This window comes from Populus trichocarpa, chromosome 2 (genome assembly GCF_000002775.5).
Source record: "Populus trichocarpa isolate Nisqually-1 chromosome 2, P.trichocarpa_v4.1, whole genome shotgun sequence".
NCBI lineage: Eukaryota > Viridiplantae > Streptophyta > Magnoliopsida > Malpighiales > Salicaceae > Populus > Populus trichocarpa.
Window position 1 is genome coordinate 17,586,916 of NC_037286.2, and position 22,803 is coordinate 17,609,718.

Consider the following 22,803-nt stretch of genomic DNA (forward strand, 5'->3'; position numbering starts at 1 on the left):
TGGACAGTAACAGTCCAAGTGTTTGTTGATGAGCGATTTTGACTATCTTAGAGGCAGAACTGCGTTCTCTTCAAACCATAGAACTTGTAGCCTCATGTTTTATCTTTCTAACGATATAAATTTCGCTTGAATCAGAGTTCTATAACTCCAAATATAGTTAAAAGTCTGAGGAGAGGTCAGACAGTAATAGTTCAAAAACGGATAGTAACAGTTGGACAGTAACAGTCTAAATATTTGTTGATGAGCGATTTTGACTATCTTAGAGGCAGAACTGGGTTCTCCTCAAATTATAGAACTTGTAGCCTCATGTCTTATCTTTCCAACGACATAAATTTTGCTTGAATCGGAGTTATATAACTCCAGGTATAGTTAAAAATCTGAGAAGAGGTCAGATAGTAACAGTTCAAAAATGGACAGTAACAGTTGGATAGTAACAATCCAAGTGTTTGTTGATGAGCGATTTTGACTATCTTAGAGGCAGAACTGGGTTCTTCTTAAATCATAGAACTTGTAACCTCATGTCTTATCTTTCCAATGATATAAATTTTGCTTGAATCGGAGTTCTATAACTCAAGATATAGTTAAAAATCTGAGGAGAGGTCAGACAATAACAGTTCAAAAACGAGACAGTAACAGTTGGACAGTGATAGTCCAAATATAAAGAAAGGAATGATAACTAGGATTAGACAAAGAACGACAATAATAATGAGTGAAATGAGAAAAACATAAAGTACTAAGAAATGACTGAAAGAAAGACTTATTGGTTGCTGATATGGTTATTATAAAACATATCCTTGAGTGAGGAAAATTTATGAGATAAACCTGTGCTTTGCAGGAGGGACCATAAGCGTGGTGCAACAACAGCAGCAGGGGAGCACGAGTAGAGCTTCTATTGCAGGTAGGTGAATCACACCTTTACCTTCTACGTAAATTCCATGTTTTAATATATATTACTGATGTGAAATGTGAATTACCAAATGTATGTGTACTCAAGGGGAAAGGTTGTTGTGTGAATTGCTAAGTGATGAAATTATCACTGACAAATGAAATATGAGAAATGTGATTTGAGGCGTAAACTAGCATACATTTAGTGTATGTTAGGATCCCAGGTAAGGGGCTCGCCATGGTTGGACTAGCATACATTTAGTGTATGTTAGGATCTTGGGTAAAGGGATCGCCATGTTTTCGGCTAGCATACATTCAGTGTATGTTAGGATCCCGGGTAAGGGGATCACCCTGCATCGACTCCTATGGGATGATGATGATGATACCAGTGAAAGGGGTATCGGAAATGGGTTAAACAAAGATAATCATGTTTGATCTTATAAAGTCTGGAATGGAGGTTAATAGTGAAAGAGGGAACGATTATTAATAGTTTGAATAAGGAAGAGATTCTAATGAAAACCAGAAAGGAGAATGGAACAAAATATGAATGCATGTTACCCTTTTAAAATTGCTTGATTTTGTGTTGTTATTTTTTTTATGTGATAGTCACCTTTCAATAATATGCATTTTGTTTCAGGAACATCACATGTACGACAGGAGTAGATCCTAGCTTATGTTTCCCTTCTTGTAATTTAGGTTATAGGGGGTATACCCTTATATTTTGTAAACTTGAAAATGTTTGTATAACTTAATTTGTAAATTAATGTTTAAACTTGATTGAATGAACTTAATCTCTGTAGTTCATGTAACCATCTTTCATGTCTAAGTACTTACTTTTATTTTCATCCATAATGATATTTTGTTATATAATGTATATCATGAATATCGTGGGTAATAGGTGTGAGAATATTGTGGAAATTGTAACCCAAGACGATTGGGTCGGGATTAAGTTATGAAATGCGAGTTATTAGAAGTGTAAACAGGCTACATATCAATAACTTGGGACCTTCCGGTATAAGGGGGACTCCGTCGAAATTTCGGTAAATTTTAATATGAAAACCATGAATATATATATATATATATATATATATATATATATATATTTCTCTGTTTTCGGTTGACATAAGAGTGTTGTTTTTTATCTCCAAGTAGGGGGATGTTACATAATAGTTCTGAATTTTAGCTTATAAAAGAAGGCATTTGCCATTTATTTAGGAATCTTGGTTCTTCAGATCAAGATCATGTTCTTGCTCTCTCTCTTTATATTTTTGTAATGTTTAAGTTTTGTTTTCATTAATCTCTTGTTCATGCTTTTCATTTCCTTTACTACACTTAGTTAACTTATATCATGTTTATGTTCTTATATTGTTTATTTATGTTTTTCTTCTTCATAATGTCTAGCTAAGTTAATTATGTCAAGGTAAAAAAGTTTCACTAATGGTGTTAGAATATGTATAATATAAACTCAACATGGACTTTAATGTTTATATCCAAGAAAGTTTGCTATTAACATGTCTTATCATTTTTATCTTATTAACTCTTAATACCTTGCTTGTTAAATGGTTAATCTAGATTTGTATTGTATAACACTTGGTACATCAAATACTTGATCCTTCATAGTCCTCGGTTGACATCGTTGTTATGAGAGGAACTTGATTTGTTGTCAACATAAGTTATCATCATGAATACCTGGTAAAATTTATAAGTATGGTGTTACGTAAATAAGATGATTAATATGATCATGTTGATAATTTATAAAGATTTTATACTTTACTTATCTCTAATACTATTAGTGAATCCTCTAACCTTGACATTTGTTTTATCATTGTTTAATCTTCACATTTATCTTACATCTCAAAGTCCTCTTTAACTCATCACCATCATCATTGTTGTTGTTGTTGTTGTTGTTATTATTTATAATTTATATAGTTCACCTACCTGTGGTTCGACCCCGGTCTTGCCGGGTTATTTATTACTTTGACACTCCTGCACTTGGGATAAGACATCAACTCTTTGATCATGTCAGAACTATATTATATTACATTATAATTATATAAAAAACTAAAATTAGTGGATTTTTTTATACGTGAGGTTTTTTAGAAAAATAGATAAGTTTTTGTTTTTACTTTCTATTTTATTATGATATCATGAGCCTTGATTGTCAACTAGAGGAAATAAAAGCAAACATAAGCAATGAAAAAAGCATGTTAAAGTTGGTTTACATTTTGAAAACCACTGGAGCTTCTTGGGTCACCCAGTTCTGAAACTTCTCGTCCTGAGCCAACTTGCGCACAAAGGTCTTGGCGGAGACTTCTTCTATGGTGTAGACCGTCAGTTGTAGGAGTGCTTCATCTCCCTTTCTTGCTACTGTCTTCATGTTATCTCCTTCTACCTTGTTTTCCCCCAAGGTATTTATGCCCATGTTTGACAGTTCTTGACCAAGGCTTTCGGCTCCTTTATCATGTGACATTATGTATGTGGCTTTTGGGAATGACATGCTAAGGGGAGGGATTTCTAGCTTTTCTTCATCAGGCTCTCTTCCTTTAATTCTAGCTATCCTTCTTGCCCTTCTCCGACCAGCAGCCCACCGATAATCCTCTTGGTTAGGTTGGTACCCTAACCCAAATCTTTGAGCAACACTTTTCATCCTTGCCAGATTAACCCCTTCTGGTATCTCGATAATAAGGTTATACTGAAATGGGATCCCGCGGTTCAAGAAGCATAGACTTGCCATCCTTGCTGCTTCTGAGATCCTTGGCCTCCTTAGCACTGTGTTCTCCGGCACCCAGTCGGTGTTCATAATCTCAAAGGCATGGATATTGTTACCCTTGCAATCATCCGCTTCGATAAAAGGTACAGCTACATTCTTTATCATGGATACTGTCTCCTCGGCCTTGACAGTTACCAACATCCCATTCATGATATACTTCAGGCATTGGTGCAATGATGAAGCTACTGCCCCCGCTGTATGAATCCAAGGTCTTACTAACAACATACTATAGGAAGGGTGGATATCCATAACCTGAAGTGTTACTAGGAACATTTGTGGTCCCACGTATAGCTCTACTTCTAAAGTCCCAATTATTGGCCTAGGCGAGCCATCATACGCTCTGGCCATCATAGTACTTGGCTTAATATGGGATTCATCGATCGGCATTTCTTCCAGCATGTGCTTTGGCAACACGTTAAGGGTCGAGCCATTATCAATGAGTACTTTTCCTATGAGGCAGTCCTTGCACCTAACCGTAATGTATAAAGGCTTGTTATGTCCGGTACCTTCAGCATCGAGCTCATCAGCTGTGAAGTACAGGTAATTAGTTGCATGGATCCTCCCCACTAGATGCTCCATGGTTTTATGTTCAATGTCTTAGGGTACATATGCCTCATTCAATACCTTTTGCAAGGCGTTTCGATGCGGCTCAGAGCTGAGTATCAAGGACATAAGGGAGATCCTAGCTGGAGTCTTCTTTAGTTGATCCACTATGCAATATTCGCTATGCTTGATCAACTTCAAGAATTCATTCGACTCCTCTTCCGTTACTGGCTTATTAACTTCTAGTGCTTTATCCAGATCTACCACTTCTTTGCCCTTTGCCTTCCTCAACTCCTCGGGCGTAAAGCAACGACCACTCCTGGTCAAACCACTTATCTCAGGCTGGAACAAAGGAAGAGGAGCTCGAACGTTAGAGGCATAACCATAATTATAAGGCATGGCATTGTGATTCCCTTTTGTGTAGGACGGTTTAACCAAGATTAGCCTTGGGGGCCCATGAGCTGTTTGCTGGATCCTGCATACTCCTGTCATTTCATCTTGACCTTCCATCATACTCACCTCATCGCTGCTCTTCATGGGTTCAATCCTCAACTCCCCCATTTTTAGCATTTTTGCAATCTTTTCGCAAAACTCGATACAATCCTCAATATGATGTCCATCTCTTCCATGGTATTCACAGTAATCATATCCCTCCAAATGGCTCTCCACCTTTATCTTTAGAAATCCTGATTGTACCAACATGTCGTACAACCTCTTCATGGACACCTTCATGGACACCTTCAACACCTTGCATTGATTTCCCACTTCGATCATGCCTATTCCACTACTATTTGGGGCATGCTTAGGCAATGGGTTTGAATTAACATTGGGCTTGTCCTCAAAGGATACTCATCCCATCTTAATAAGCTCCAACAACCTCTTCTTGAAGGCGTAACAGGTTTCAATCCCATGCCCGGGATTACCCCCATGGTACTCACAAGCCAACTCGGGCTTGTACCAAATTGGGAATGGTGGTTGTAGTGGTAGTGTAGGGATAGGAGCTATTTGTCCAATGCTCAACAGTTTGGCGTACATGTCCTTCAAAGGCATGGGTAAGGGTGGCAGTTGTTCTGAAGTGTATCTTATATGGGGTCTTTGGTAGTGATTTTGGTAGTTTGATTGGTTATTTGTTCGATTAGGGGAAAAATGTTGGTTAAAGTTTATGCGTGAGAATTGAGAGGTAGGTACTTGAGGATTATGGAAATCTACTCTCTTGCCCTTATACCCACCTTCCAGATTGTTAACATCACCTTCTCTCTTTCTTCCAATAAAACCCTTCTTTTCCACTGGCATCGCTATTCGCCCAGCTTTAATCCCTTGTTCTATCCTCTCCGCTATGCGTACCGCATCATAGAAGTGTTGAGAGGAGCTACCCATTAGGTGCTCATAATAAGGTGCTTTGAAGGTATTGGCAAACAAGCTCACCATCTCCGTTTCTATCAAAGGGGGTTGGACATGCATTGCTTCATCCCTCCATCTTTGCGCATAAGCCCTTACTGACTCCTGGCTCCTTTTCTCCATTGCCATTAGACTTGTTCGATCAGGAGCGATTTCCATGTTAAACTAGTACTGTTTGAGGAAAGCCTCCACCAAGTCTCTCTAGCTCTTGATCCTGATGCTGTCTAACCTCATGTACCAGCTTAAAGCGGATCCTGCTAGGCTATCTTGAAAGAAATAGATTAGCAATTTATCATCACGGATTACTTCCGCCATTTTGTTGCAGTAGGATCGAAGGTGAGTGTTTGGGCATTCCAAACCGGTATACTTAATGAACTCTGGTATTCGAAAATCTTTTGGCACCACAATGTTTGGTACCAAACGTACTTCGGCTGCTCGCATAGGGTCAAACCAATCATTACCCTCAACTGCCCTTAATCTTTCTTCCAGAGTAAATAGCTTGTCTTGGTCCATCACACTAGGAGACCTATTATCCGGGACTCCCTCCGTTGTTAAGTCTACAGTGATTGGAGCGTGAGTTGGCTGGATAGGGGTGATAGGCACAAAATGTTGTTCATTGGCCGAGTTTGCCCCCTGGTTTTGAGATGCTTGAGGGATGTGAGCTGATGGCGCTCCTTCAGGCTGTTGTGCTGATGTTCCCTCCCCATTCTTAGCTCTCAGAAGTTGCTCGAGTAGGTCGGTCAGCCGAGCAACTTCATTTTTTATGGATTCTAACTCGGTTTGATAATGTGATTCTAAGTGGGCTCTTTCTTCGTTCTCCATCCTTGTTCTAAACCGGGTGTGTGGACTTTGGATGTGGGACCTATGTTTCACGATCTGGTGCATATGATAAATTATAAACAAATGCGTGATGAAAATACGATGCATTTAGTCATGACTTCAGCTCAAAAAAAGACCTGGTTTGATGAATTTAACATTATTAATCTTGATGCAAAAGAAAGTAAGATAGATATCCTAAGGACAAGTTCTATTTATTAGGTGAGAAACGGGTAGGTTTTCTATCTGGTCTTTGAAAGGGTCTCATATCTGCCCAGTGACGTTCTTCGTAAAGACAGTATGAGGGCGTTGCAAGGAACGGTTAAAGTACGTATACCCACCATTACCAAGCAGACACTCAGATATGAGTCGGGTGTTTCACGCATCTGAACCCTGACCAATAGTCATAGGGCAAATCGCTAATCCCCTACCTAACTTAAGCTTGTGTGTGCTTCTCAAAATCAAAGTATGTGATGCATGTGACAGTTCTATAAGAAGCATGAGACAGTTCTATACAAATGCATGAACAATATGTGTAAAAATATTTAAAGCATATAAGCAGATAACAAAAAAAAAGGTATATTAAAAACACACAAAAACAAAAAACAAATCAGACAAAAACAAAGCTTAGTCAACAAGGTCCCCAGCGGAGTCGCCATTCTGACGCGGGTGCGCGGCGTCGCGGCGAGTTTTCCACTTTTTAAATCTAGGAAGTGTGTATGGTATCTATCTGGCAAATGTGGGGAGACAAGAAAATATTGTCTTTGGTTGGTAGAAAATGGAATGGGAGTCGCCACCTAGTATTTTGGTCACTAGGAACCCTAACTGGTCTCAGAGATTGGGTACGGGGACTGGTTGCGTAAAGGGAAGGTATTAGCACCCCAAATACGCCCTACCTAAGGTAAGCTGCATTGTTTATTTGTCTGATAAAATTCAAGGTCTCGTTGTGTTTTCTAGTTGTTGGTCCGTCTATGGTTCAAGAAAAGTCCTCCTCAATAAGGAGGTCCTTATCTTATCGGGTAAAACCTAACCGTTCTAATGTCTATGCAAAAAAAACCATATTTTTAAATATCAGGAATACGTTTTACGTATAAATTCGTAATCCCAAATACTAAAAGAAGACAAAAAGATTTTTTTAGAATTTTTGAAATATTGACCTAGTTCTCATGGCTTGAATAAACTGGTTATTAAAGCCAAAATGCATGCTAATACATATATTGTTTTGAAATTTCCTTTGTCGTGTGAAAATATGATGTTATAATATTTATATATATATATATATATTGGAGAGACTAGGCCGTATGCATGAAAACAAAACATTTTTTTTTTACGAAAACCGGGTATTTTAATACCGGATTTGTATCTTTACTGTATAAAAATACAAACCGATATTGATCAAAATACAGTAATAAAATTACAACAAAATCACATATTTTTTGAAATAATTTTCGAAGAAATTAATTAATTTTTCTATATATATATCTAGATATAAATAATACAAAAACACAATATAATATACATAACATATAATATATAATTGGGCTGGGCTGGGCCGGCCCAACGGACTGGGCCGGACTCAGCCCCAAAATGTGTTGGGCCGATCCTGACCCAACAAAAATCTGATATTTCTCTTCTGGGCCAGACCCGACCCGGAAGGCAGAGCTGGGCCAGGATCAGCCTGGCCCAGCAACAAAACTAACTGGGCCAGAACGAGTCTGGCCCAGCACAAGAAACCAACGGGGGGAATTATTTTCCCCCCATCCTCCTGCATGCAGACCGAATGTTCTGCATGCAGAAGGAAACGCAAGTGGCGGAAATAAAATGAGGGGGGAAGGAAAGTTTACTTGGCGCGGAAGAGGCGGTGTGTTGCTGGTATGTCGGCGGTGCTGCGGTGGAGGCTGGTGGCTGCACTGGCGTGCACTGGTCCTGGCTGGAAGAAGAAGGAGCAGATTCCTGCAGAGGAGAAGGAAAGCTCTCGGCTGGAGCTGTTGGTGTGACTGAGGAAGGAGCTACTACTCCGGTTGCTGCTAGGCGTCGCTGGAGGAAGGAGGACTGCTGTTGGCCGGTGAAGAAGCTGGAAGGCGGAGGCTTGCTCTTGTGGAGGCTGTCGCTGCTGAGGAGATGATGGGGACGGCTCTGTGGTGGAGGAACTCGGCTGCTGTTATGGGGTTCTCCAGGTGTGGCTGGCGGCTGGAAGAGAAATGGGGCTGCTGTGATTTGGCCGAGGAGGGAGGCCGATGGAAGGGAACAGCTGGGATGGAGAGGGACGTCACTGCTGCTGTTCAGCCGCTGCTGGGGCCGAATGGAAGAGAGACCTGGCGATGGAAAATGAGAGAGTGAGGGGATCCTGTTCTGACAAAAAGAGGGGCGAGTGAAAGGGAGATGGGGGAATGCAGAGGAGGCTGCTCTGGTTTGGGAAAAGAAGCTGGAAATGAGGGCTGGTTGCAGGGAAAAAAGGGGCAGGAAAAGCTTATTTTGTGCCAATTTTGAGCTCCCCTTTTCCTAACCCCTTGAGCATGAAAATTGATCCTATTTATAGGGCCGGAAAGAGGGTAATCTTGTCTTCAATCAAAAAAACATCACAGCCCTTGATTCGACTTGAGTGATTCAAACCGTTGGTTCAAAGTGTGCACCTCGAACTGCCAAATTTGCAGACTGCCCGAGGTGCACGATTTGGGCCAAAAAACGGAGCCGTTCCAAACCTTTTTGACCCGACCGAACCACTCCCCAGGATAAATGGGTTCCAGGTGGACATGTTGGTGCACGCTTTGTCGGATTTGGGGGCCAAACGAGGCAGAAAACACGTCTGGAAGTCGGCCACTCGGGCAGCTCGGTGGGGAAGAAAATGAACAGTGCCGGGCGACGCGTCGCCTGGTTCCTGCCCCTTCTTCTTCTTTTTTTTTTAAAAAAAAAAAAAACATGCAAAACGGTGCCGTTTTGATAAAAATAGGGATTTCTTTGCCAATTTTCAATTTAGTCCTCCGACTTTCAATTTCGTTCAATATTATTCCCTAATTGACCCTAAAACTTCTGATTTGATGCAATTTAGTCCCGGCATAACTTCATCTTCGGCCCCAGAGTTACGCGCCTTTTGCAATATGGTCCTTGGTCTCGGATTTATGCAATTTCATCCCTAATTGACCATTAAACTTTCAATTTCTTCAATTAGGCCCCTGAACCGAATAATTGCAGCCCCTCCATTTACGCGCCTCTTCCAATTTGGTCTCTGGTTTCGGATTTTCTCAATTAAGTCCCCAATTGGCCCTTAAACTTCAATATTTATGCAATTAAGCCCCTGATTTGACCTAATAAATTTCTAAAAATTATAATTTGGCCCCAGAACTTTAATTTCTTCCAATTAAAGCCTAAATTGACTTAAAACTCAATTTTCCTTGCAATCAAAACCTCTACAAATTCAAATAAACCTTCAATAAAATCCAATTGAGTCCATAAACATCCAATTTTGGGCTTTTCTCCTCAAATTTCAAATTTTCCTTCTCAACAGGGCTCTCCTCCTTCAAGAATATACTGTCAAAAATCCAATCTTTGTATTTTTAACCTCATTGACAAATTTTCCAACCATTTTCTGAGCGCTTCTGCCTCTTGTTATTTTTCTAACCGCCTTTGGCTATATATTTTATATATATTTTGTGGGGACCCAAAAATGGGTTACAACACTTTTCATGGTCAGCCTATGATATTCCTGACTCTAGCGTCAATGAATATTCGACTACAAATATTTTCAACTCTGGAGTTGATAAATATTACGTAACCCAAAAAGTATGATATTCCTGACTTTGACACCAATGAATAAATCAGTAAAATTTGGGTTAAAAAAAACTATTTTTTTCTTAAAAAAAAAAAGACAGACATGTATTGTATATCAGATTCGCATTTCATAGTAAAAATCTACGAATTAAATATACAAAAAAGTCAATAAAAAAATGAAAAGGACCCATAAATAAATAAATATAAACCCTAGATTTTTCTGGAATTTTCTGATATCCAAAAGGAGCTCATATAGCTAGATATCAAAACAAAAGAGAGTGAAATAAAAGAGGAAGGCATAAAGGTGTGTTTTGCCAAACACACCCTTAGCCCAAAACAAATTGAGCTGACTGAGCTTGAGGCCCAACCCGATTATAGGCTCAAACCAGTAACCGATCAATTCTTTATCTCCAGGCGTGCGTGAATCGTTCACACACGCTTGCTTTAGTAACTATGTAATTAAAATGTAGGGGGAAAATGAAAACGACTTCCCTGGTGCTGGCGCTTCTGCTAGAGTTTTGGAAGAAGATCTTGCCAGTATTCGTTGCTAGATTTCTGGGAAAAACTGGGATTCGCCTATCTGTTTTTCGCTTCCCCTCCCTTATGCTCTTTGGTCTTTTTTCTAGTTTTTTGTTTATGTCCTTTTGGTTAATTCTCTTTGTTTTTTGTTTTGTGTTCCCTGTTACTTTCACCTTCCCTTTCCTCGTGGCCCTTCGCTGGCCTTTTATAGGGCCAAACAAGAGGTGGTTCTTCAATACGTCTCTTCCTTCCTGGGAGGAGGATATGTCTTGTTGGGGTGTTAGTCTTTTGCCGGGACTTGGACACCAACAATCCTACCATTGCAAGACTCTTGGTGATGACTTCCTTTAAGTTTCTAATGGCGTCTTATGAGGCGAAAAAAGACTGGAAAATGAGATAACTTTGACTGTGGTGCTGGGTAGGATGAGGACACCATCCTTTCGTTCTTCTTTTCCCTTTTTTACAGGTACGTCTTCTGTTGTAGGGAGAAAGAGGATGAACAGTCCTCCCTGGAACGACGTTGTTTCTTTAGCTGAAAAAGGGCATATTCATTTCGCCCCCTGAAGTTTTGACATTTAGCAATCAAGCCCTTATGAATGGAAATTTTCTCTTTTTTTTCGCCCCTTGATCAATTGCAATTGGACTCCTGAATTTCAGCGTCATCTACACAACAGTCCTTGGTTTCCAATTTAATCAATCCAGTCCTCAATTAACTCTTCAACTTTTATTTCTTTTACAATTACCCCTAGAAAAAATCAATTAACCTCCTTATAGTATCACCGCCTATTCACTTCGATCCTTGGACTTTAATTTCTTGCAATTTTGACCCAAATTAGCCCCAAACATTGGTATTTCTTCAGTTAAGCCCTTGATTTCATTAATTAAACCAATTCCAAGTTTAATTAAGTCCCCAAACTCATCAATTCATCCAATTTTGATCAAATTGACTCCCAAATTCATAATTTCATTCTTATTTGCCCTCAAACTTCCAATTTGTGTTGTCTTGACTCAAAATTCAATTTATTCTTCATTCGTTTCATCATTTTGTTTTTTTATTTATATTATTATTTTATTTTATTACTTTTTTAATAATAATAGTAGTTAAATAAAAAGAATTAAAAATTGGGTTATGATAGTTGCCCCCGCTTTATAATATTTACGATGTAAAGACATTGGAAAATTTCGTTTTCTTTTGGCTTTGCTTAGTAAATTTATAAAAAAAAAGTAGACATGAAATTTTTTTTTACTTATTTCAAAAATCTTGAAAACTTTAAAAATACTAAATTCATAGATGACTTTCATTGAGAGATATTGAAATCGATAAGTTAGTCATTTGAAAAGAGACCCACCTTGTCAATGAAAAATGCAATTTTTTTTAGAAATGATCAAATTGTTTCAGGCAACTGCCCGTTGGTGAAAAACACAAAGATTTTTTAAAAGTGGTCTACATGTTCCCAGCGACCTCCCTGTTTGTGAAAAGTATGAAGATTTTTCAAGAGTGGACAAATTGTTTTAGGCGACTTGCCCATTGGTGAAAAATATGAAGATTTTTCAAGAGTGGACAAATTATTCTAGGCGACCTGCCTCTTGGTGAAAAATACAAAATTTTTTCGAAAGTGTTCTAATTGTTCCAGGTAGTATGCACGTTTGGTGTGAAAAATACAAAGATTTTTTGAAAGTGGTCTAATTATTTCAGGTGATCTGCTCGTTGGTGAAAAATACGAAGATTTTTTAAAATTTGTCTAATTGTTCCAGGTGACCTACCTATTGGTGAAAAATAGAAAGATTTTTTAAAAGTTATCTGATTGTTCCAGAAGACTTGCTCGTTAGTGGAAAATGCGAAGATTTTTTGGAAGTGGTCTAATTGTTCTAGGCAACCTGCCCATTGGTGAAAAACTAAAAGATTTTTTTTATTATTATTTTTTCAATATTGGTCTCATTATAATGGGTGACTTACCCATTGATGAAAGATATAAAGATATTTTTTTAGGTTGGTCTAATTTTCATGGGCGACCTGCCTAGGTGAAAAACTCGAAGGTTTTTTTTTCCAACATTGGTCTCATTGTAATGGGTGACCCTACCCATTGATGAAAGATATAAAGATATTTTTTTCAAATTGGTCTAATTATCATGGGTAACATGCCCAGGTAAAAAACTCAAAGGTTTTCATTGTGACGGGTGATTTTTCCAATTGAAAAACACGAAGATTTTTTGAGTGATCTAATTCTCATGGGTGGCCTGCCCAGGTGAAAAACTCAAAGGTTCTCATTGTGATGGGTGACTTTTTCAATTGAGAAACACGAAGATTTTTTGGGTGGTCTAATTCTTATGGGCGCCCTGCCTAGGTGAAAAACTCAAAGGTCCTCATTGTGATGGGTGACTTTCCGAATTGAAAAATATAAATATTTTTTGAGTGGCCTAATTTTCATAGACGACCTGCCCAGGTAAAAAAACTTGAAGGGTCTCATTGTAATGAGTGACTTTTCCAATTGAAAAATATAAAGATTTTGCAGGTGATCTAATTCTCATGGGCGACTTGCCTAGGTGAAAAACTCGAAGTGTCTCATTGTAATCAGTGACTTTCTCAATTGAAAATACAAAGATTTTTCAAGTGGCCTAATTCTCATGGGTGGCCTGCCCTGGTGAAAAACTCGAAGGTTCTCATTGTGAAATTTGCAAAACATATTATTTAATGTTTTAGAGTTAGATAATATGCATGCACCTTTATCTAATTTGAAATATAGGACCTCATTTCTTCTCAATCTTCTTCGTTGCTTGATTGGTGAGGTCTTGTTATTTCTGATTTGAGCCCTCTTGGTCATTTGGCTTTTAGCCTACTCGAGTTGGCTCATGTAAGTCTTTTTTATAATGTTTGCAATTTTACCCAGCTCGGCCTTTATGATGCCCATCATGACCCATTTACTTGCTGAAAATTCTCTGTCTCGTTGATCAATTTAAGAAGATCCTTCATTACTTTCTTGTCTCACTGCTAAAAACATTCGGTGTCACTTGTTAAAATGATTAAAACTCTTTTTTTGTAAAAAATGCCCTCATGTCTCGTTGTATAAAATGTTCCCCTTTTTCGGTTATCTTGAAGGGATCAATTCTCCTTCTAAACACAATATTGCCCCCTTATACTGGTCATTGCCCATAAATGTGTTTTGTTAGTGACTCAGACAAATAATGGTTTCGAGTAACCATTATCTCCTTTGATGGTTTCAGTGATGAAATATTTATCTAGAATGAATCTTGAAATCTTGATCTTGCGTTTTGAAAATAGAAATTGTTTCGATGTGAGTTTAAAACAATTTGCTTTTGAAATATTGCAACTCCTTGGTTATTTATTTTTATTTTTTGGGAAAAAAGATGATTTGTTCTTGTGTTGGCAATATTTTTTGGTAAAGGTACATCATAAGGTGACCTTCAGCTTTTGTGGGTTTTAAAGCGAAGGGCTCGAGAAAAAACTTGAGGTTTTTTTGAGAAAAAATTATCTTTTTTGAACAGTCATTTTATCAAAATGAATAATAATGAGCAACTTGTTCTCGATGTCATAACACTTATGAAAAAAATACCTTATGCATTTTTAGAGCACCGTTTATTGTTCCATGTTGCTTGCTTGATTATAAATGACTTCTATAGGCACATAATGTAGGTTGTGGTTTGTGGCTATGAAGAAAGGATTCATAAGGCTTAAAAAGTGTTTCAAGGTTTCAAAGACTGAGGATCACTATCAGCAGTTCGACTCTTTGTGTCTTTCATTTTTTTTTTTGCCGCTCTTCTTTGATTTGTCCTTTTTCCTTGTTTTGGCCAGGGTATACTCACTTTTTTTTTTTGCTATCACCTTTTCTTGTGATTTGGGCATGCCCCTTAGTGTTTGAGTTTCTTGGGCTCTTTCGCCTTTTTGGCTTTCTCACGACTTTCTCATTATTTTTTTATCATTGAAATTTTCACCTGCCTCCAGTATGGGGTGTGATCCTAGTTAAGATTTTTCATGAAAGAAAATTTATTCAGGCTCAAAAAGGATCACAGGGGACATATTCATTTTAAAATGTGAAAGGGATAACAAAGATTGCATTTTTTTCATTTCAAACGCAAGCAATTAAGATCAATAAACTTTGATCTCATCTAGTGTGATGATTTGGACTTTGCAAAGAGATGCATTTCATGAGTCTATGAACAACAAATCCACTACATACCATTATGCATACATTTAAGACACCGAGCTTAAGAGTAATGGCGTGAGGATGACTGTTCATTTTTTTATTCATATACTTTGGTTTATAATTTAGTCACCTTAATGAAGGAGTTGCTTGATTCATTTATCATTTTACATGTAGAATGTCAAAACATTGTTTTAAATAAATACCAAATCATTTTTGAAATAAAAAAGAAAGTTCAATTTTTCAAAATTCCACTAGCGGAAAAGATTTTGGTAAAAACAATTAATTGAGTCTATGAGATCATGCAAGACTACAAAGATGTATTTATGAGTTTTTATAGGGAACCCCTTTCAGGATGTTTGGTAGTAAATCAAAGGAAGAGACACAATTGAAAGACAAACTCATTATTTCATTGAATTTTAGAAAAGAGGCTCAACAATAAAGACTTTATGCTAACATCTTGAGCTATGATTACTAGTAAGGTAATATATAAAATGGCTAAACACGTAGCAATCATTAATTGGAATTTCTGGAATCTTCCAATCGTTCCTCTCCTACGAACTCCTCTACAGGGGCTTCTTTCCAATAGTCGATTGAGGTCATACGTAGACCAATCTTGGTCTAGTGACATTATAGCTTCATCTTCAGGATGATTGATCTCTAGGTGTTGATTAGTACTCAAAAGTGCATTTTTATCAAGGTTTTATATCATCATTTTGCACTTGAAGTATCAATAACTCCTTAACTAAAGCATGTTTTATAATAACATATCTAATAATATAAGATACCTTTAATTTATGGTAAATGTTCATCTTAAATGCAGGCCTATCACATAAATGAAAGAATTGATTGATGAGTTGAAGTACTGAAATTGAAAGGACAAAGAGATGGGCAAATTTAGAAAAGAGATGATTGGTGCAGTCCAAACTTGAACACTGTTCGGTAATCGGGTCATATCTGGAGTTGTAGATCTTGGATTTAGGTCCATTTTATATGGATGGAAAGATAAGACATAGGCCTACAACTTTCATGTGGAGCCCAAGATTTAAAAAGGCCGTTTTCAAGTCCAAATTGCAGCAACAACAAAGAAGTCCGAATCTGTCCTGCAGCACAGACACTGTTTAGTGTTCAGCCCATATCTCGAGTTCTAGATGTCCAAATGATCTCAAATTTTTACCCTGGAAAGATGAGACAATTCTCTAGAACTTTCATGATTGAAGTTTGTTCAGATTATGACGTCATCAATGACGTTTTTGGCAGACAAGAAGATAAGAATTGTCACCAAGTCAAGATGTGGCCACCCACTCATCAATTAGTCAACAAATCAATAGTTCCGAATTTTGGCCTATAAAAGGAGGCATTTGCCATGTATTTAGGCATCTTGGTTTTCAGATCAAGATCATGCTCTTGTTCTCTCTTTATATTTTGTAATGCTTAAGTTTTGCTTATATTAATTTCTTGCTTATGCTTTTCATTTCCTTTCCTTGTTTATTTATGTTTCTTTCTTTCATTATGTTTAGCTAAGTTAATTATGTCAAGGTGAAAAGGGTACACTAATGGTGTAAGAATAAGTATAATATAAACTTAACATGGACCTTAATGTTGGATACTAACATGGTCTATATTTGTTATCTTGTTCACTTTTAATACTTTGTTTGTTAAATGGTTAATCTAGATTTATGTTGTATAACACTTGGTACAACAAATACTTGGCACTTTCATAGCCCATACTGTATGGTATAACCGACACCTGAGCTATGAAAGGAACTTGATTTGTTGTTAACATAAGTTATAATCATGAATGTCCTGACAACATTTACAAGTATTAGCATTATTCGAATAAGATAACTAATGTAATAATGTTAACAATTTATAATCTGATTGGAACCTCCTTTATGTGTGGTTTCCAATTGAATAAAAAGAGTTTATACTATACTTGTTTGAAATACCATTAGTGGATCCTCTAACCTTGACATTTGTTGTTATCATTGTTTAATCCTTACGTTAATCTTCCATCTCAAAGTCCTCATCAACTTCTTCTTTATTATTATTATTATTATTACTATTATTGTTGTTATTGTTGTTGTTGTATTATTGTTATCTATAATTTATACAATTAACCTCCCTGTGGTTCGACCCCGGTCTTGCCGGGTTATTTATTACTTCGACACTCCTGCACTTGGGAGAAGACATCAATCTTTTGGTCGTGTCAGGTGTCTTTGTTTTGATAGTTCTTTCTCTTGCCTTTGTAACCACCTTTGATATTGTGAACCTAAGTTTCTTTTTTTTTTTTCTTCTAGTGAAACTTTTCTCCTCAGTTGAGTCAATAATCTTTCCTAATCGGATGACTTGTTAAATCCTCTCAGCTATAGTAACTAGGCCAGAAAATATTGCGCAGAGCTTCCAACCAGGTAGTCAAAGTACAGGGCCTTGAAAGTGTTGGAAAATAAATTGATCATGTCCTTTTCCAACAAATGAGGATTAACATGTGCAGCTATCTTATGCCACTTTTGGGTGTATTCCCTTATGGACTCCTTGTTGTCCTTTTCTATGGCTTGCAAGCTTGACCTATCAGGACCCATATCCATATTGAGCTTATATTGTCTAATGAAGGCATCAACTAAGTCCTATTTTTTTTTTTACCTTGGAAGTGTCCAACCACATATACCAAGTGAGGGCAGTGTCACTCAAGTTGTCTTAAAAGAAGTGAATCAACAGTTTCTCATCATAAATCACCTCAACCATTTTGTTGCAGTATGCTTTGAGATGAGTTACATGGCATTAAAGCCCTGTATATTTGTTGAATTTAGGCACTCTAAATTTTTTTTGGAATGACCACGTTAGGCACCAAACACATCTCAACAACCTTTATGGGATCATATAGGCTAGTTCCTTCAAATGCCCTCATCCTTTGCTCTAGGGCGACCAATTTTTTCAGGCCATCTTCTTTTGTCATCTTGTCCTTTTAAGATGCCTTCATTGTAAAGTCATTGGTAGATAGCGTCCTTATAGGGTATGCTAGTTGAGCAAATTGAAAATACATGGCCTGTTGTGATTCAAGTGGCACCTTATTTGCCTCCAGATTTTTTGGGTTAAAGGGAGTTACGGGCATAGGTTCAGGATGAGCTTTAAATGTTGCTTCTCTGGATTTAGATCTCAAGGCCTGTTCAAGTAGACTAGTAAGCCCTGCTACTTCTTCTCTAAGACCTTACAAATCTTTTCGGTGTTGGGCTTCTAACTAAGCTCTTTCTTCATTTTTCATTTATCTTTTTCGCAATCGAGTGTTATAGGGGCGTTTTAATGAGGAACCTATATTTCAACCTGCTAAATGAAAATTATGCAAAAGTGTTAATGTTGTCAACAAGAAAAATGCATGTTCAATGTGGACTCGCCCTTCACGGGGTGACAACAGTCATTTATTCATGAATTTTAGAAACATGTTGTCATCATCATGCCAACGAGGGGATCTTTGTCTAGTCTTATCTAAGTTTGAGCTTTTGATAAGCCTTTCAGCCCTCAATTCAAATCAGTTCCCCTATGTCAACTGTAACAACTCAGACTCTTGTATCCTATGTGACGATTATTTGCCACCCAATGGTCTTGGAATTCAAGATGTCATGCTTTCCATGGTCTGCCTATGATATTCCTAACTCTGGCGTTAATAAATATTCAACTACAAATATTTTCAACTTTAACGTTGATAAATGTTACGTAACCCAAAAAGTATGGTATTCTTGACTCAAACACCAGTAAATAAATAAATTAAATTTGGATTGAAAAAAAACTATTTTTTTCTTAAAAAAAGACAGATATGTATTGCATATCAAATTCACATTTCACAATAAAAATCTACGAACCAAATATACATCAAAGTTAATAAAAAATGCGAGGAACCCATAAATGAATCAAAGAAGACCCCCAAATTTTCTGAAATTTTTTAATATTAAAAAAAGCTCATTTGGCCAAATATAAAAACAAATAAAAATAAAATAAAAGGAGAATACATAAGGGTGTGTTTTGTCAAACACACCCTTAGTCCAAAACAAATTGAGACGGCTGGGCTTGAGACCTAGGCCCAGACTGGCCTCAACAGTTCCTGCTTTTTTTGGGCTAAATCTAGCTCAGCCATACAGGTTGGGCTGGATCCAGCCGGCCCAGCCCGGTTACTAGCTCAAACCAGTAGCCGGTCAATTCTTTATCTGTGGGCGTGCATGAATCGTTCACGAGGGGGAAATAAAAACAACTTACCTGGTGGTGGCGCTTCTGTTGGAGTTTTAGAAAAAGATCTTGCTGGTATTCGTTGCTGGAATTCTGGGAAAAACTAGGATTCCCCTCTCTGCTTTTGGCTTCCCCTTCCTTCTGCTCTTTCATCTCTCTTTTTTTTTTCTGGTTTTTTGTTTCTGTTCTTCTGGTTAATTCTCTTTGTTTTTTGGTTTTGCGTTCAATGTTACTTTCGCCTCCCCTTTTCTCGTGTATGAAATCAAGGAGAGAGAGGAGGATAAGTCGTGTGAATTGAGGATAGGTTTAATGACAATGCCAATTATATCTTTGAACAAAGGAGCAACTCTAAAATGCTATTTCTTACAACAACAAAAAAAAACAAAACAAAAACAAAAACAAAAAACAAGAATAAGCTTCAAAAATACTCGTAAGGTATCAAATCAGTGGTATCTATTATTACTACTATTATTATTTTTATATTAAGATCATGATCTAATAACTTACCACTTTCTAAAATTTTGTTTTTGCTAAAAATTATAAATTTGATAAGAGAGCAATTTTTTTTAAAGACAAGACAAAATTAGATATTAGTGCGAATGTTTGTGATTATATCCAATCCGATAAAAATAACTATGATTTTTCTATCTAATAATGATACATAATCTGCATTTATTTTGTTTTATATCTTTTATTTTTACTGTAAAATTATATTGGAGACAGAACAAGTAGCTTAATAAGATAAAACAAAAGGAGAATATTCAGAAAAAATTAGATAAAAAAAGATAAAAGAAAAAATAGAAATTATAGTATACTAATTACTAGGAAATGTAAGATTTGCAAACAAAAAACAAATTATTTGATATCAAGTTTGCTCTGAATTTCGTATTAAAATAATTCCTTCCTCTAAAGAAAAATCTATATTGTTTAACAACAAAATAAATGTGTTAATAATATTTTCTTCCAAAACAAATGAAACCAAGATTTTATGGAAATTTTGTTGATGGCTGCTACCTATCAAATAAAGCAACATTGGAGCATCTTCCAACTTGGAAAAAAAAATAATAAAAAAAATTATGGGATGTTCACATAACTAAACAAAATCATTATCCTTGAGCAACGATGCACGTAGCCAGTATAATATTTATATTTTAAGGACGTATGAAAAGTAGTATATGCCTTCAAAGATTTATGAAAACCTAATCAGTTTCTTGTGAGATCTTTTAAACCAACCAGGGCCCTAACTAAAAATGCTTGTTTCTTTTTTCTTCTTCTTCTTCTTCTTCTTTATAAATAAGTTCAAAAAGAATTTAGTTTCCTACACCATAACACAAGAAGTAAACCCTAAAAAACTCGAACAAATCATTTTACTGCTAACTATTTTTTTAATGTCAAATGTATTCCATAAAAAAAAAAAAAAACAACCCCACTCTCAATTATATGACTAGCAAGTTTTTTTTTTTTTGCAAGAATAAAAACATCATTACGCTGCTCTAATTCATAGTACTCTATGTCTTGATAAACAGTAAAAAAACAAACAATGAAATACCGAGCTCTTTTAGTATATTATATAATATCTAAAAACCAAATGACACCTACCCTCGATTGGGGATCTTACTAGAATTTTGGTTGTCCTCTGCTTACAGTTTTTCAATATGCTTTTCTTTTTTATATTTCCTTGTAACCTTTCGGTCTGGGAACATACAAACTATTTGACTCCCGCTTCGCCGCAAGTCAAATAATTTTTTCTAAAAGAAATTGTATTTATTGATTTTTTCGACATGTTTTTATATATAAAAAAATTATATAAATCAAAAGGCTCATACATACATGTAATTAAATAAATCGAGAACTATGTGTGTTAATAAATAAGAAAAAAAATCATTAACGATAACTAAAAATAAAATTAAAAAAATCAAGAGACATGTATAGATCAAGATATTTAATCTTGTAAGACAAGATATTTACCTGATTGTGCTTGCTAAATTTGTTCATTAAATTTAATTTTTTATTCAATCAAACGATAATATAAATAGACACACACATTAAATTGATTAAATAAAATAAAATAAAAAATATATTATGCAAGGCTGCACATATTAGAAATATTATCTGGAAATAAATATTTTTTATTTTAAAAAATAAAGTTAATCTATATAAAAGATTAAAAAAATATAGATGAATTTGAATAATGTTTTCAAAAACTAAATAAACACAACACCATTAAAAAATAAAGTTAATCTATATAAAATATTAAAAAAAATATAAATGAATTAGAATAATCTTTTCAAAAACTAAATAAACACAACACCATTAAAAAAAATCTCTATAAAAAAAGGTTAAATAAAAAAATTAAAGAGGAGGATATTAACTGAAACATAAATTTAAAAATTATTTAAGAAAAAAGACATTAAAAAAAGTTATCAATTAAAAAAAGCGATAGAAAAAAATAGCATGTAACTTAACTTGTCAAATCTGTACTTCAAGTCATGGATTCAATCAGATTCAATAATTTTTTAAAAAAATTTATATTTAACCTTAAATAAATAAATATACAAAAGAGGACAAAAAAAAAACCAGGCTCTCAGGCCTATGGCCCTGCACGTCTGAGCCATTGCAAGGAAAAGCCCAAGCGCATGGGTGGGCCTTCATGCCCATGCACCTATGCTTGGTTTATTTATTTATTTGATATTTTAAAAGGGTAGATGACCTGTTGCCGACCTTTATTTTTCTTGAAAAAAAAAATACTTCATTTGCGAACCCAAATTCTGGCCACCCAGTGATGGTTGAAAAATAGAGCCAATACCTTTTTAGTCTAAAAAACCATATTTTTTAGTCATTTCAACTCAAAAACATCTCATCAATACCCTTTAAACACCCATAAACCAGTCAATCAACTAAAAATACCTAAAAAATATCAAAAATATAAAATCAAACTAGGTTAAATTTATCTTTCTCAACTTAAATTTATTTTTTTAAGTAATATTGAAGTTTTAAATAACCACCATCAAGCCCCTCTCATTTTACAGAACCTACGAATACCAAACAAATTCATTTTAATTTTTGAAAAATGACTTGAATGACGACCTTTTCTCTCTTTGTTGAATCTAGTAACCCCTTCTTCTCCTTTTTTAACCAATGATTGAAAAATATTATAAATAAATTTTTATATCAAAACTAATTTTTAAGAAATCTAAAGGAACCTAAATTATATAATTTGTATTATTTTTAAAGTTTGAAAACCTAAATGCATTTTTTAAAAAAAAAAACTTTTCTTACACGCCACTTGTGTTTAACACTTTTTTCATTTAAGTCTCTCCTTTCAATTTCATCATTATCTAAAAAATCAAAAGCAATGGGTTTTCAATTAAAATTAAACAGTTCAAAATAAAACTTTGTACAACAAAATAAATTATTAAAAAATACACAATATATCTACAATGTTTTGTAAAAATATAAACAATGTCAGCTCCAAAGTATTTAGCCCACGCATTTTTTTCTTAGGTAATATGGACTACTGCATCATGACTCGTATAATTTTGGCGTTCTAATGGCATTAAAAAAAAATGAATAGAATAAAATAAAATGGTATATCTGATTTAGAGAGGTCAAAACCCCAAAATTTGGGCATCATGGGTGTTCATTGAAAGGGTATTGGTATAGTTTATTTCAATATGTAGAAACCCCAAAATTTGTTGTGTTTTATTTATTCAAGGTTTTCCATTT